Source organism: Neofelis nebulosa, chromosome 6, assembly GCF_028018385.1.
Source record: "Neofelis nebulosa isolate mNeoNeb1 chromosome 6, mNeoNeb1.pri, whole genome shotgun sequence".
NCBI classification, from domain to species: Eukaryota; Metazoa; Chordata; class Mammalia; order Carnivora; family Felidae; genus Neofelis; species Neofelis nebulosa.
The window spans coordinates 108,276,085-108,291,306 of record NC_080787.1 but is presented as its reverse complement, the minus strand read 5'-3'; the positions used below and the strand labels follow the sequence as shown (position 1 = coordinate 108,291,306).

The following is a 15,222-nucleotide window of genomic DNA, read 5'->3' as shown; positions in this document are numbered from 1 at the left end:
GTGGGGAAGGGGCAGAGAGAGAGGGAGACACAGAATCCGAAACAGGCTCCAGGCTCTGAGCTGTCAGCACAGAGCCCGACGCGGGGCTCGAAACCACGAACCGTGAGATCATGACCTGAGCCGGAGTCAGACGCTTAACTGACTGAGCCACCCAGGCGCCCCAAAGGGATCTTTCTTTTTAAAAAAACCCTAAAAAACTATCTCTTATATACTTTAGTTAATACAAAGTAAGCAAACCTAAAAATAGAATATTTCTGAATCAGTACAGCAAAATAAATTAATTTTCCTTATGACCTATCTGAGAGACACTAATGATCAGCAAAATATCGAGTCAGAAACAACAGGGAAGTTGCAGAATAGCATAAATGAGAATGAGCATATTCTCTCATTTCACTAAGCCTACTGTGCTAAAATCTGTAAAATTTTTGCTCTTCCTGAAAACACTATAAATCCAGCATTGCTCATTCATTAGAGAACTCTAATAAGAAATTTTAATTAAGAAATTTTAATTTTAATAAGAAAACTGATTTTATATTGTACCATAAACTCTAAGGAGGTGTTTTCTAAGAACTCATATAATCTGCAAATGAGTACCTTCATTTAGTAGAAAAACGTTACGTAGAACATGGAATAGCTGAAAAATGAACAAGTAAGTTCTGCTTTTGGTCTGGATGAAGAAGGATGTTGTACTCTTGCCCAGAGCACAACAAATCCCCAGATAAACCTCAACAAAACACATTTTATCTATCTATGATCTATCTAATTTGGCAGAGAGAGCATATGCACATGTGAATGGGGGTGGGGTGGGGGGAGAAGGGCAGAGAGAGAGAGAAAGAGAGAAGAATCTCAAACAGGTTCCATGCTGAGCATGCGGGGTTCAATCCCATGATCCTGGGATCTTGACCTTAACCGATATCAAGAGACAGATGAATGCTCAACCAATGAGTCAATCAGGCACCCCAACAAAAACATATTTCTGTAAAAATCATATATGAGTTGTGAACATATGGAAATGTAAAAGAATTAAACAGGAAGGGGTCACTTTCATATCTTGGACCCATGAATGAACTTGGAGAATGAGCCCCCAGAGAAGGACGGTTTATCAGGCAAGAAGAAACCAGTCAGACACTGGATATGTCTGTGGGCTCACTTGTTAGATTTAAATCTGGAAGGGCTCCAAGTACAATCCTCTCTGGAAATTCACTGTACCACACATGGCAATTTTACGAATCACCAGAGGTTGGATATGGAGGGCGCATGACCTAGCTTACCTGTGGCAGTGCACTGGAGGACAAGGGCCAGCTGCAATTACAACTCGGAAGAGACTGGCTACAATTTTAAAGAACTCCCATAAGCCACGTGTGGGAAATAAGGAAAGACTGAGAAAACGTCACAGACCAGAAGAGATTAACAAAAAGACACGAAGACTAAATGCAATGTGGTATCCTGGATGGGATCTGGAACAGAAAAAGGATGTAAGTGGAAAACTGGTGAAAATCAAATGAAGACCGGAGTTTAATTCAGAGTAATGTACCAATGTTGATTCTCAGTTTTGACAAATATATCACCCGTCACTGTAAGATGTTCACGTCAGATAAAACTAGATGAAGGGTGTACAGGATCTCTCCATACTATCTCTGAAACTTATCTGTAAACCTAGGGATTATTCCAAAACAAAAAGTTGATAAACCAACAACACAAAATTAGGAAAAAAAAAAAAAAAAAAAGTAGTATGTCCAGGAAAAGAGGAGACCATGGGGGCTCTCTGACCCGTGTGGTTTTGAGGAGCACTTGCCCTCACATATCTTTTCCGCCACTGTTTCTCAGATGGAACACTCCATGTGAATGAAAATCACTGCTCTCAAGTGTACTCACAGACTGTTCATTCCCTCATACCGTAACACTACGATATTCTTTCCTTCGGCCAAAAAGCATGAAGCTACAAGACGCCTGCACTGTTTTCACTACTTCTCTATATCATCTGACCACCACTCTAGATGGGTACAGGAATTTCAACTTTAGACTGTTCAAGGCAAAAGTAACAAATTTCTGCCTATTTTGAAACTTACTTTTAAATGTCCCAATTGTGCAGCCCTTTAAAACAAAATTTTGAGAGTCTCAATGTGTATTTCAAGTGAGTGGTAGTAAGCTGCCTCCAACACAGTCACACAGTCAGATTATCACTCAGACACTGCTAAGAGCTGTAGTTTCCACACATATGTAGTGTTTTTGATTATTTTTAGTATGTTGTGTTTAACTTATTCACGTCATGGACTACAGAAAAAAGGCAGGAAACATAAGGATGACAAATTTTGAACTTTCCTGTGAATTGCATTTATCTGATCAAATTTCTTATGCAACAAATCAAGACATCTCTGGTATTTCAGGAAACAAATGTTAAAAGAAACAATATAAAGATCATTTTCACCTAACTGGTTATTCACACCTGCAATGAGAGACTGTAGAGAAGTGCTTGCAAATAGAATCCTGAAACATTCTTTCTTATCCTTTAGAAACCAAACAGGAACAAAAAGAGATTTTCCTAGTAGTCAAAATCTAAGAATTCCAAACATCCAGACATGAAAATAGCTTTTGATTATTTTTGATGCCTTAACAAATAAAGAAACATAATAAACATCTAAAAATTTCTCAACAAATAATTTTTTATGTAATTTAACAGAACATATTACCAGTTATACAGAGAAAATGGAAAAATTTTCTTTATTACTAAGGTTTATAGTAAAATGAACTTTATATAATCTTTACAAAAATTTTTTAAACGTTTATCTATTTTTGAGAGAGAGAGCGAGTACACACATGAGTGGCAGAGGGGCAGAGAGAGAGGAAGACACAGAATCTAAAGCAGGCTCCAGGCTCCCAGCTATCAGCACAGAGCCTGATGTGGGGCACGAACCCACGAACCATGAGATGATAACCTGAGCTGAAGTCGGACGCTTAACCAACTGAGCCACCCAGGTGCCCCTACATAATCTTTAATATAATATATAATCTGATATATTATACCATATCATACAACATATAAAAATGACAAAATGAGATTTTCAAAATTTCAATGAAGGAATCATGGATCATTACTTAGAAAAGGGTTCACAAATTTACAAAGGTTAAAAATGCTCAACACCTTGATTTACAGATGGAAAAAATTGAAGTCTCAAATTTGTTTAAACTCATACAGAGTTTAGATGAAAGTGATAGCGTTAGGACAACAACCTGGTTCTCTTTCTTCCTCACAGTCTTTCCACAACATAATGTTTCCTTTAAGGTACTCGAGCCTTCTTCTGGGTGGCTATCCATCAACAAAATCCTTCCCACTACGCAAAGTAAGTCAGAAAACCCTCTCATCCTTGGACTTCCTTGTACATAGGTCATGCATTTAAAGGCAACTCTTTAAGCCCGTCTTCGACATCAAAACACAAGTCACAGAAACCACACATTTGTACAAATGGTTGTTCCTTGGCTCCTAATCACACCCCTGTTGCCCAACACAGCCCCACTGTTCCTGCCACGAGAGGAAAGCTAAAAATTTAGAGTTCTGGAATAACCGTTAGTATCTAAAAGAGAACAGAAAATAGAAAAAAGCAGAGGGGTATAGAGGATCTCTATGGGAAAATTCAGCCGAGTCAAAGGTGGAATAAGCCGTCATCCTGCTTCATCACTGCCCTATTCCAAGTCCCCTCAAAAAACTAGTTCTCAGGTTATAGGACATGATTTGAGCAAGCATTTTGTAAGTACAGATCTGAAATTTAATTATTCTTATAATAATAATTATCTTTACCACCACTAACACTTATAAAGTATGACTTGTTTTAGAAAGTACAGTCCAAATTTCTGATATCTTGAGTACAAATGAACTTTTGGAACAGTGTCTATTTGTAGTTTCTGGTCTGAAACCTCTTTCACAAAATAACGCTCTTCTAAGCCAGAGCAAAAAAACCCCCAACCAACCAACTAAACAAACAAAAAACCCACTCCAAACCTCACATATTTATTTGACTTTATGATTTGTATTCTCTGTAAAATAATAATCTTGGCAGGTAATTAACAAATAAATAAAGTGATTAAAGCATTAAGATATGCAAAGCTGTAACACTGGTGATGATCATATCAACCATTAATTCACACATGTATTAATTTATTCAACAATTGTTTACTGAACACCTACTATGGGTCAAGTATTGTGCTGGAGATAAAAGCAAAAGATGAATGTTCACCACTTTTGAGGATATTATAGGTCAGTAGAGACAGCTCTGTGAACCAAGCTGAAAGACTGGTAGGGTACTAATAGGCTCAAGTGAGGCCACAGAGGGGTAAGGCAGGGGTCAATCATGGAATTATGTGGAAAAGGACAGGTGTCAAGAAAGGTGCCAGGGAAGGGGTGTTCAAGTCTGAAAGATAAGTTGGCCTTTGAAGATAATAGAGGATAGGGGAGGAGTGCAAGCCCTTCCAAGCTGATCCGCTGAAGTAAGACAGACTAAGTACACTGGAAAACAGCTAGCAAGCAGCCTGGTAGAGCTGGATTTTAGGGAAGTGAGGTCCAGCAACAGCCAAGGCCGTTAAGGCTGTTACTGCTAAGAAATATGATTTTATGCATGAATGGTTCTTAATTGTTTCCGAACACAGGCTTCAGAATTTAAAGGTGACAACAAAATCAGTAACTGCAGTGTATTTATTACTATGAATCAAGCACTTTACATACATTTCTTAATTTTATATTTACAATTGTAGAAATAGGAATTGTTTCATTTTTTTAAAATATGAAATTTATTGTCAAATTGGTTTCCATACAACACCCAGTGCTCATCCCAACAGGTGCCCTCCTCAATGCTCACTACCCACTTTCCCCTCCCTCCCACCCCCATCAACCCTCAGTTTATTTTCAGTTTTTAAGAGTCTCTCTCGTATGGTTTGCCTCCCACCCTCTCTAACTTTTTTTTTTCTCCCCTTACCCTCCTCATGGTCTTCTGTTAAGTTTCTCAGGATCCACATAAGAGTGAAAACATATGGTATCTGTCTTTCTCTGTATGACGTTTTTCACTTAGCGTAACACTCGCCAGTTCCATCCACGTGGCTACAAAAGGCCAGATTTCATTCTTTCTCATTGCTAAGTAGTATTCCATTGTGTATATAAACCACAATTTCTTTATCCATTCATCAGTTGATGAACATTTTAGGCTCTTTCCATAATTTGGCTATTGTTGAAAGTGTTGCTATAAACATTGGGGTACAAGTGCCCCTATGCATCAGCACTCTTGTAGCCAGCCCCAGGACAGCATTCCCCACCCCCACCCCCATTTTTTTTTCTTTCTCTCCTTACTTTATCTGACTTTCTTCTCAGCTCCCCCTCTGCCTGAAGGAACTTGAAATGTTGGGTGTCCCTCTCTCAGCCCCGGGTTTTTCTTCTGTTCTTGGAGGACTCTTTAATTTTAATCAAAAGAATAACTAGAAAAACTGGACAAAGTTAAAAAATATATATGCTTAAAAGCACTAGAGAGTCAAAAAGTCAATGAAGATTTAAGGGAACCAGATGAGGAAGGCAGAAACCCAGAGAGGTGAGTTTGAAATCGGAGCCTCTTCTCAGAATCAGGCAACACCAATTCCACAAGAAGTAAAGAAAAGCCTAAGAAGCCTCAAGAAGCCTGGGGCACAAAAAACATAGACCAGTACCTCCCAAGGCAGGTTGGAGGCTAATAAACCCTCCATGATTCGTGTGGTAACCCAGAGAACTATACTATAGGAGTAAGTGTGAACCAGACATAATACAGTTCTCACTGGCCTGAAGCACAACTTCAAATCACCTCAAACTTTGAGAAATGAATTAAAAGTGATGCAGGGCACTCTCAACAATAGCCAAATTATGGAAAGAGCCTAAATGTCCATCAACTGATGAATGGATAAAGAAATTGTGGTTTATATATACAATGGAATACTACGTGGCAATGAGAAAAAATGAAATATGGCCTTTTGTAGCAACGTGGATGGAACTGGAGAGTGTGATGCTAAGTGAAATAAGCCATACAGAGAAAGACAGATACCACATGGTTTCACTCTTATGTGGATCCTGAGAAACGTAACTGAAACCCATGGGGGAGGGGAAGAAAAAAAAAAAAAGAGGTTAGAGTGGGAGAGAGTCAAAGCATAAGAGTCTGTTAAAAACTGAGAACTGAGGGTTGATGGGGGGTGGGAGGGAGGGCAGGGTGGGTGATGGGTATTGAGGAGGGCACCTTTTGGGATGAGCACTGGGTGTTGTATGGAAACCAATTTGACAGTAAATTTCATATATTAAAAAATTAAAAATAAAAAAAAAATAAAACAATTAAAAAAATAAAAAAAATAAAAAAAATAAAAGTGATGCAGGATTGCGAGTGCCTTTAGCTGCTCACCAGAAATAAAGGTAAGTTCTTTCTGTAGAAAGTGAACATCGTCATCGTAGGCCACAAATTTCTTCAATAACTATAAAAAAATAGTTGATATCAATACAAAATTATCAGATACACAGAGACCACACAACATGAAAATACAATAAAACTTAAAAAAAAAAAAAGAGGGAAAAACAGATGATAAAACCAGATCCACAGGGGCTACTATGCTTTAAGGAGATGGTTCCTGGCTTTTTTTTTTTTTTTTAACATGCATAATAAATGCAAAGAGCTACAAGATAAAAATCAAGATTTGTCAGGGAACTGTAAAATATTTAAGAGACAAAATGGAATTCTAGATCTGAAAAATATAGTAACCAATATTCACGCTTAAAAGGATAGGACTAGGGGCGCCTGGGTGGCGCAGTCGGTTAAGCGTCCGACTTCAGCCAGGTCACGATCTCGCGGTCCGTGAGTTCGAGCCCCGCGTCAGGCTCTGGGCTGATGGCTCGGAGCCTGGAGCCTGTTTCCGATTCTGTGTCTCCCTCTCTCTCTGCCCCTCCCCCGTTCATGCTCTTTCTCTCTCTGTCCCAAAAATAAAATAAATAAATAAAAAATTAAAAAAAAAAAAAAAAGGATAGGACTAAAAGCAGATTAGACATAGTTAAAAAGGAATTAGGAAAGAGGTCAGAAGACAGATAAGAAGAAAACTGACAGGCAACAAAAGAGAAAATATTGAAAAAAGGCTAAGAGATAGAGAGCAGCAGTAAAAATAACCTAAAATATCTGTAAGTGAAATTCCAGAAAGAGAGAATAAAGAAAAAAGCAGAAGCAGTATTTTTAGAGATAAAGATTCAGAATTTTCCAAAAACCAACCAATGGTATTAAATACACATTTGAGATGTCCTGCAAATCCCAAGGAAGATAAAAAAAAAAACAAAAAACAAAAAACAACAACTATACAACAGAACACCTTAACAAAAGGCTAAAAAACAAACACAGAAATTTTTCACAGTGGTCTGAACAAAACAGATTACTCTTTAAAAGACATTTTGATAGCTGACTTCCCAATATAAAACAACAGAAAGTTCTAAGATTTGGTGGAAAACAACCACTAACATAGACTTCTAACCCTAGAGAAAATACCCTTCAAGAATGATGGCAAAATAGAAACATTTTCAGAAAGCAAACAACAAATACAAAGAGTAAGTTATTTTATATTTCAGTTGAGCTAAAGGATCACATCTATTCATTACAGTTTGGGAGCTATGCAAGTTAATTATTCAATGGCTATCGTGATTGTCCTTTCTAAAAAAACTCTACAAGACACTGAGGACAAATACTGTTTATAAACAATTCAAATCAATTTAGAAACTGGTGGGAGGTAGAAGGATTAAGAAAAAAGGAAAGAACAGCACTCCTCAAACTCCTCAATTTATAAAACATTTGAATTTCAACAAATGGTGTCAGTACAACTAATCAATGTCAGAAGTATTTATTTTTATTTCCCTTAGGACACTGTTCTATTTGAACCAATTTTATAAATGCTTTTGAAGTATACAGTATATCACTTATACATAGGATGTCTTTTATTACAAATACACAGATCGTCCTGATAAAAGCCTTCCTAAAGTAGTTGAATGCTCTAGCCTGTGATTTAATTTTGAGGCAAGAAATGTCTTAACCATCTTTATAATCCCTATTGCATGCCTAGCACATAACTAACTGCACTTAGTAGGTTCCCCAAAATAATTTACTTACTAAACAAAATTCAGAAAGACAAGAAAAGCAAGATACTTCATCAGTTCAATTTCTAATGAGAAAAAAATTATTCTCATTTCAGAGTTAGAACTGGCAGATTTAATATAAATTTCAGCCCTTTCATCTTTTAATAGAAACTACTGTAATGAAATTGACTTCATGGACTCATTTTCTCCTTTTACACAGATTTAAGAAACAAGTACGTACAACATGAAAGGGGATCCCTTTGAAAACTTACAAGTTGCCCACAGATTTATATTATAACAGATCTACTTTCCAAAAATTGCTGACCTGGTTTTAAGAAGTTTTTCCATTTTTCAGCATGTAGAAAAGGTCATCAGTGGCATGTGCCTCCAGGGAGCTTAACAAAAAAATACAGGTCATAGCTACAGCATGAAGATTCAGTAAGTTGGTAAATTAATTATATACATGATGTCAAGAAAATCTGACATAGTCACGATGTTGAGAAAGGGTCTCCAACAATTAGGACATTCCGTAATTCATAGTACGTGATGACTTTGGGGAAAATAACAAAAGAAGTGGGCATGAATAACCAATATATGTAAACTGTCAAATCTGGGTAATTAGGAAAAACGATGTGACCATAAAGGGAATAAGGGACTGAAGATTTGGTGTGAAGTTTCTCTTTACTTTTTATAGAAAAAGGTTAAGTTTCTCTGACTTTTGAAAAGAATAAACACAGAGCTGAGTCAATTTTAAAAAGGAGTTAAGACAGAATAAAAATCAAGCTATAAAAAATCACAAGGCACTGTATATTTTTTTAAATATCATTGAGCCCAAAAGAATGGCATTAAGAAACCAGTCGTCTATCTTAATTCCCTCATATTGCTGGTTAGTAGGTAGATACAAAGTAATTTTCCTTCTAAAATGCACATATCATTTAGATTTATTAATGAAAACTATGGAAGGGTTTGTTTTTTGAGCCATCCCAATGCAAATGTTCATGACACGGTGTCATTTCATTCTTGCATTAATACAAATGTCCCAATTCCCATCCATGTGTCAAAAATCACTGACGGCTGGAAAACAACAGAAATTTATTCTCTCCTGGAAATGAATCAGAAGGCAGACCATCATTCGGTAGCCAGCATATGATTCAGCAGAGCTTTGCCTAAAAAGTATAAAGTTCAAAAACAACCCCCAAAAGGCTCTGGAAGTAGTGGACTGTTTTCACCCTTCCTGGAATTACTACTGGCAGCATCTATGAACTTCTGCCTGTGTGCGTAACTGAAGAATACACTGGGATGACAAAGTAATGACTTTTAAAGAGCAGCCAACAACAAGCACTTAGGGACCCTTTCAGCAAATACAGGTAGGAGAAATACAAACGTATGACAAGAGGTTTCTATGACTGATAATGTAATGAAATGGAAAACAGGGCATGAACACGGCTGTGACTATTTAAGCAATCTCTCAGAAGAGATAATAAAATGTATTTACAGAAAATAGGATACTTTTTTTCTGTATCTCATAAGATGGTTATGTTTGTAACTTTTTGTCTTCGCTTTAAGCAACGGCTGAATTAAAAAGTGAATCATTTACAAACAACAGTATTTCTCCCCTGGGATGTGAAGAGATGCCGGAGTAGGCAATTTCAGCTGGAGGAAAGCATCCATAGAGATGCACCAAAACTAGGTTTGAAATCTCATGTCTCTTCAAGTGAGGCATCCTCTTTAAAGTAGTGCCAGACCTGCCCTCACTTTTGTAAAAGGTGACACCTCCCAACAATGAGAGAGAATCTGTACTGTCAATGACAGAGTTCTTCTATAAGAAGAGCTGCAGTGGAGCATTTTGCACTCATCACAGCTATGGAAAGAAACTAGAAAGTCTTTGGAAGTTCAGGGGAATTGCCTTCTTTTGAGCTCAAAGCTGCTGATATGTATGATGCTTTTTGTAAGAAGGGTTAAGCGTCCAAAAAAAGATGGGAAGAAAAGTACAAAAAGATGTAATGGACATATGTGCTTTTTGTGTTTCTTAATGTTCTTATAATGCTTATAAGACACTTTGCTTTTGTGGTTTAATAATGTGGCTGGTAGTCTAACAGGCACACTCATCCAGGGCACCACAGCTTTCAGGAGGAGCCACAACAGGTGGGGTCAGGTCAGCTACTGTCACCCTCAGCTTCTGACTTCCCTCTTGAAAGCCTCTGACCCGAAGCCTGCCTGCCCCCGCTATGCCCTCTTCATCATCTCTCTGTCATAACTCAGTTTCACTGTTTTGTTTTGTTAAAAAATGGGTCCAAATTTGGGGAGGATGTAGAGTTACCCTCTCTTGTGCTTTCATATTCTTCTTGGTTGTCCTGAAAAAGCCTAACTTAAAAGAAATGCAATTTCACAATCCTTGATCTCCCCTGGGACTCTTCCACAATTCATGTCAATAGTTTTTGAATTACCAAAAAAATAAAATTTTGTTTAGTTTTAAGACTTTAACACTGGCTTTTGGCAGACAGTTTTGTCAATTAGCTTCAATCCTTTGAACCTGTCCCCACAGATATTTCCTACTGTCTGAGCTTCTATGGTGGCAGTGGCCAAAGGAACAAAATGAATGTGGAAGCCTATAAAAGTTATTTGTCTAGGGTTCCACTAACAACGGACTGGTCCTACACAATTTGACAGTGGTATAGAACCTTAGAGCACTGCCATTAATTCAAAGATGTGGGTGGGTCCTCAATAATCAAGAAAACACGTGATAGAGGGAAAAGAGGCAAATATCTGGGATACGTATCAGTAAAGGTTAGTTTTGTTTTCTCCATCCCCACCCAAACAACCTAGGTAATGTGCAGCCCAAGGCTTCATCTCCTCCCTTCCCTACCTTTTTGGTAGAGGGGAGGTGGTATCCTGGAATGAGCATGATTGGCAAAGGGAAAAGAAAACACGGAATGAACAAGCTTCATGAGAAAAGATGGGGCAAGCCTTCTTCCCAGGGAGTAAATGGCTCTCCATGGGCCAGGGGTTAATTGCAGGAACCAGACCCTGGGAGGAGCACAGGGATTGTGCAGGAGTTTTGCTGTGGTGGGGGTGGGGAGAGCATGGGAAGCCTGAAGGTGTTATCTGAGCTTTATTTTCTTCATATCCACAGACATCTGTCATAGAGCTCTCAAATGTAACTCTAATTCATGAGAATGAATTTTAAAAGCAAATATTATGGAAGCATAAGGATGGCTGCGGTGTCATCCCACCTGACCCCTCTCCTGTCTCTACTTGATCAAATTCATCTTTCAAGGCAACTTTAAATTATCATTATTTCTGGGAAGGCTTCCTTACGCTCTCCCTACCCATCCCCAATTAGCAAAAGTAATCTCCCCTCCCTTACTTCACGTGTGTCCTCTTTATGATGTATTCCTTCCTACTTAGTACTATACATAGCTTGGTGATCCTTTAACAGACAGACTATAATAAACTAATTTTAATACTTTGGGATTGAAACGCAGAGACAACGTAATACATCGTCTCAATCCCCAAGGATTTAAACAGACAAAAAAAAAAAAAAAAAAAAAGCCTACCTAGTTGAATAAAATCTACAACCTAAAAAAAAAGAAAAAAAAACAACAACTAACAAACAAACAAACATCCTCCCCCCAAAATCATAGCACGTTAATTTTGTTAGAAAATTACAGGGACAGGGAGGCATCTGGGTGGCTCAGTCAGTTAGGCACCCGACTTTGGCTCATGTCATGATCTCATGGTTTTTGAGTTCGAGCCCTGTGTCAGGCTCTGTGCTGACAGCTCAGAGCCTAGAACCTGCTTTGGATTCTGTCTCCCTCTCTCTCTCTGCCTCTCCCCCGCTCATGCTCCGTCTCGTCCCTCTCAAAAATAAACATTAAAAAAATAAATAAGTAAATAAACATTAAAAAAAATTAGAGGGACAGAGACTGAGGGGGAAATGCTACAGAAAGTGAAGAGCAAAACCAGGAAAACAAGAGGCAAATGGGAAATATGGTTATTTTGCTTCTTTCTTCTCCAAATAAAGGATGACGTGAAAAGAGGCTAACAGTATTATTTTTTTCAAAGTAAATAAGTATTACTGACTTCAACATAACTTCAAGATTTTTATGTGATGGCGTAATCAAGAAAGTATATTGGCTATTTGATATTTCATTATAAAAGATAAAAGCTACCAGTGAACTTGATTAAGTCAATGTAATTTTTTCCAGTTTATCCCCAACCCCAAATGCCTTTAGATAATGACTTAATGTTAGTCTGTTGTATATTCTTCCAGTGTTTTTTTGGTATACTTATCCACTTCCACCCCCACAGAAGATACTAAAAAACATGTACAGCTCCATATCTTTAAAAAATTTTTACATATCCCCAAATCCTTCTATTTTAGCACATATAGCTCTTCTTCCCTCCCTCCACCCTTCTCTTTTTCTTCTTCCTGCCCCCCACCCACCCTTTTAAGGAGAAGCATATTATTTCTTTGTGTGACCTAGCAAGTGGCACTGATTTCCAGAAGAGGTGTTTGTGCAGGTGGGTGACAAAGACTAAAGCAAACTACTACCATAAAGTGCTAACTGAACAAATTATTCACAATAAGGAAAACTATGATCTTTCTCAGATTTTCCCAGATCTTTGGAGCAGTTTGGAGAAGTTAGGAAACTGTGTGACATATAACTATCATGACTGTATGTTTTCTATCAATGCTTAAAAACACTAACATCATGTTAAACATTTATACCCTTAATTAACCCAGAGGGAGAAATATTCCAATGCCATATTGTATTCAGTTGGTCATGTACAAAGTCTATACACTCCTGTCAAAACAAAGTTCTAACAGCCTCATTTCAAATCCGCACAGGGAGTTAAAACAAAACAGATAAGGGCAATGTGGCTGTAGGTTTGTTTTTTGTTTTTTTTTTTAAATGCTGAACAATGTTTTCTATTTTTAGCTCATAAAAATGTTTATATTTTATTCTCAAAACAATTCATTATTTTTCATCTACAAGACATTACAGCCAAGTCAAGAAATGTAATGGCCTCTGCTGAGAAGTATCTCCTAATTATTAATCCTGAAACATAAACAAACACTGCATTGTTTTTAGTTTGATGGGTGAAATAAAACAGAACAAATAAGGAATTGTTTAGTCCCATCATCAACAACACCCAAATATTTCTCAGGGAGGACCTCTCCTTTTCATAATTAAATTAACCTGTAAGTTTACCAAATAAACACTATGAACAGTACTTTCTATTTTAACTATTTTAACACTACCTCACTGTCCTAGCATTTTTTAAAAGAGTAAATACAAGGTTTTGTGTATTTTTTAAATCAACATTTTTCTGGAAGACTTAAAATAAGGTTGACATAAAAATTCCAAAACACTAGCATGATCACCTGTAGCAATAAATACAACATATTTGGGTGAATCTGTTGTCAGAGTTCAGGAAAAAAAAAAAAAAGTCAAAACTATGCCTGCCCAAGAAAGTGGATTACCACGGAAGGTGTTAGGATATAGGAATGGAAAGAGATCAAGGGGTCACTGACAGCATCTTAGTTTAGCCAAAAACATCACTTCAGATATTTTGTTGTTTTGTGAAAATATTAAATGTGCTTATCCACAATTTTGAAATTTCATATGTTGTTGTTTAATGTTAACACTAAGTAACCAAATATAAAATCAATAGATTATTATTATGTTTATGCGATTCCAAAGGGAAAAAATTACATTACAAATCAATGCTGACTTCAGACCCACATTTTAACATTTTTTGGCCAATCACTTCAACTAGCACATAACCAAAATAGTCCTAGAAATATTCCCTTTAGATATCATATGTCCTATTTTCAAAGATGCATACTGCATTTTTTTTAGTGTAATACACGTAACTTTACACTGAAATGGTACTTGGAAAACCTTCTGGTATTCAGTAAGGCCTATTATTATCCTGAATGTCATTTTGCCAAACTGCATGTATGTATCTTCCACAAAATCCCACAGATAAAGGACATAAGTCATCCTTTCAAGGTCAAGCCTTTAGCTTACCAAACAGGAACTATTCAGGTCATTGCATGAACTGTAAGAAATGAAAATGACTAAAACAGTAAGAAAGTTATTAGGCTGAACTATATGAGACTGTTGATGATGAGTTTTTGATATACAGATATGGTAATTTCATATGGTTCAACTTAATACGGCATTCCTGAATCTTGACCAAAAATAGAGGCACTATGACCCAAGACTTGATTCCAGGAGACTTAAAAATTGGAACAAAATGTTTTACACTTAAAATTTAAAAGAAGTAGTAGCATATTACCTTTTTTCTATCATTCTGAACTCCAGTGGAACAGAGACTACAAAACGCTATGTTTAAAGAGAAAGTGAATGTACTCATCTGACAATAGATACTACTTCTCTAACAAAGCTAAATTCACCCTCAAGGGCTTGGTGAAACTTCTAGTGCTCATATTTGTGCATATTCTGTGCAAGGACATGATTTTAAAATATACAACCTATTACATGTCTTATCAAAATATACCTTATAAATTACAGCTGAAGTCACACAAGGTTATAATTTTCTCTAAGTTTTTAAGAAACAATTCTTAATTCCAATTAACCTGACTATTGAGAGATTAAATTATTTATGTGTGTGCATATGTATATATGTGTGCATTTGTAAATGCATATATATATTTATACTTATATATCAGACATTTTGTTAAATGTTACCTATTAGGCTACTTCAAGTGATTAAGATTTTACTTCTTTTCCAAAAGCAGTGTAACTCAGCCATCTAGTGGTAAAATATAAGCAATCATTTCTCTGTATTTTATTATGCTATAGAAACAAGACTAGAATATGGAGGGAAATAATAGGTTGTTGAAATTTACTGTTTCTTTTCTCTGGTGAGCTCACAGAGTCTAATCAAAAACTCAGAAGCATTTTCTCAGCAGACCTTTAAAAAGTCATGTTTAAATACTAACATGGCCAAGCAGTAATTTTTAAGTTATTTTTTATTATACTTTAATGAGCTATATAATTATAAAACATTCTACCAAAAATTCTATTACCTTAACAAATGAGTAAATCTGGCTCCTAAACTTGCTAAAACAAGTCTTAAGCCAA

The 15,222-nt window shown here is 36.7% G+C and overlaps 2 protein-coding genes across 3 annotated transcripts in view; one reads left to right on the top strand and one right to left on the bottom strand.

The window, feature by feature from the left end:
* Positions 1-15,222, bottom strand: part of NT5DC1 (5'-nucleotidase domain containing 1) — a 139,841-nt gene that overhangs the window by 69,436 nt on the left and 55,183 nt on the right. The gene's annotated exons all lie outside the window — the stretch shown is intronic.
* COL10A1 (collagen type X alpha 1 chain) overlaps positions 9,149-15,222 on the top strand; it is a 44,154-nt gene continuing 38,080 nt past the window's right edge. Inside the window, exon 1 of the mRNA XM_058735026.1 lies at positions 9,149-9,471. The gene's annotated coding sequence lies outside the window, so the exon portion shown is untranslated. The remainder of the gene's footprint in view (positions 9,472-15,222) is intronic.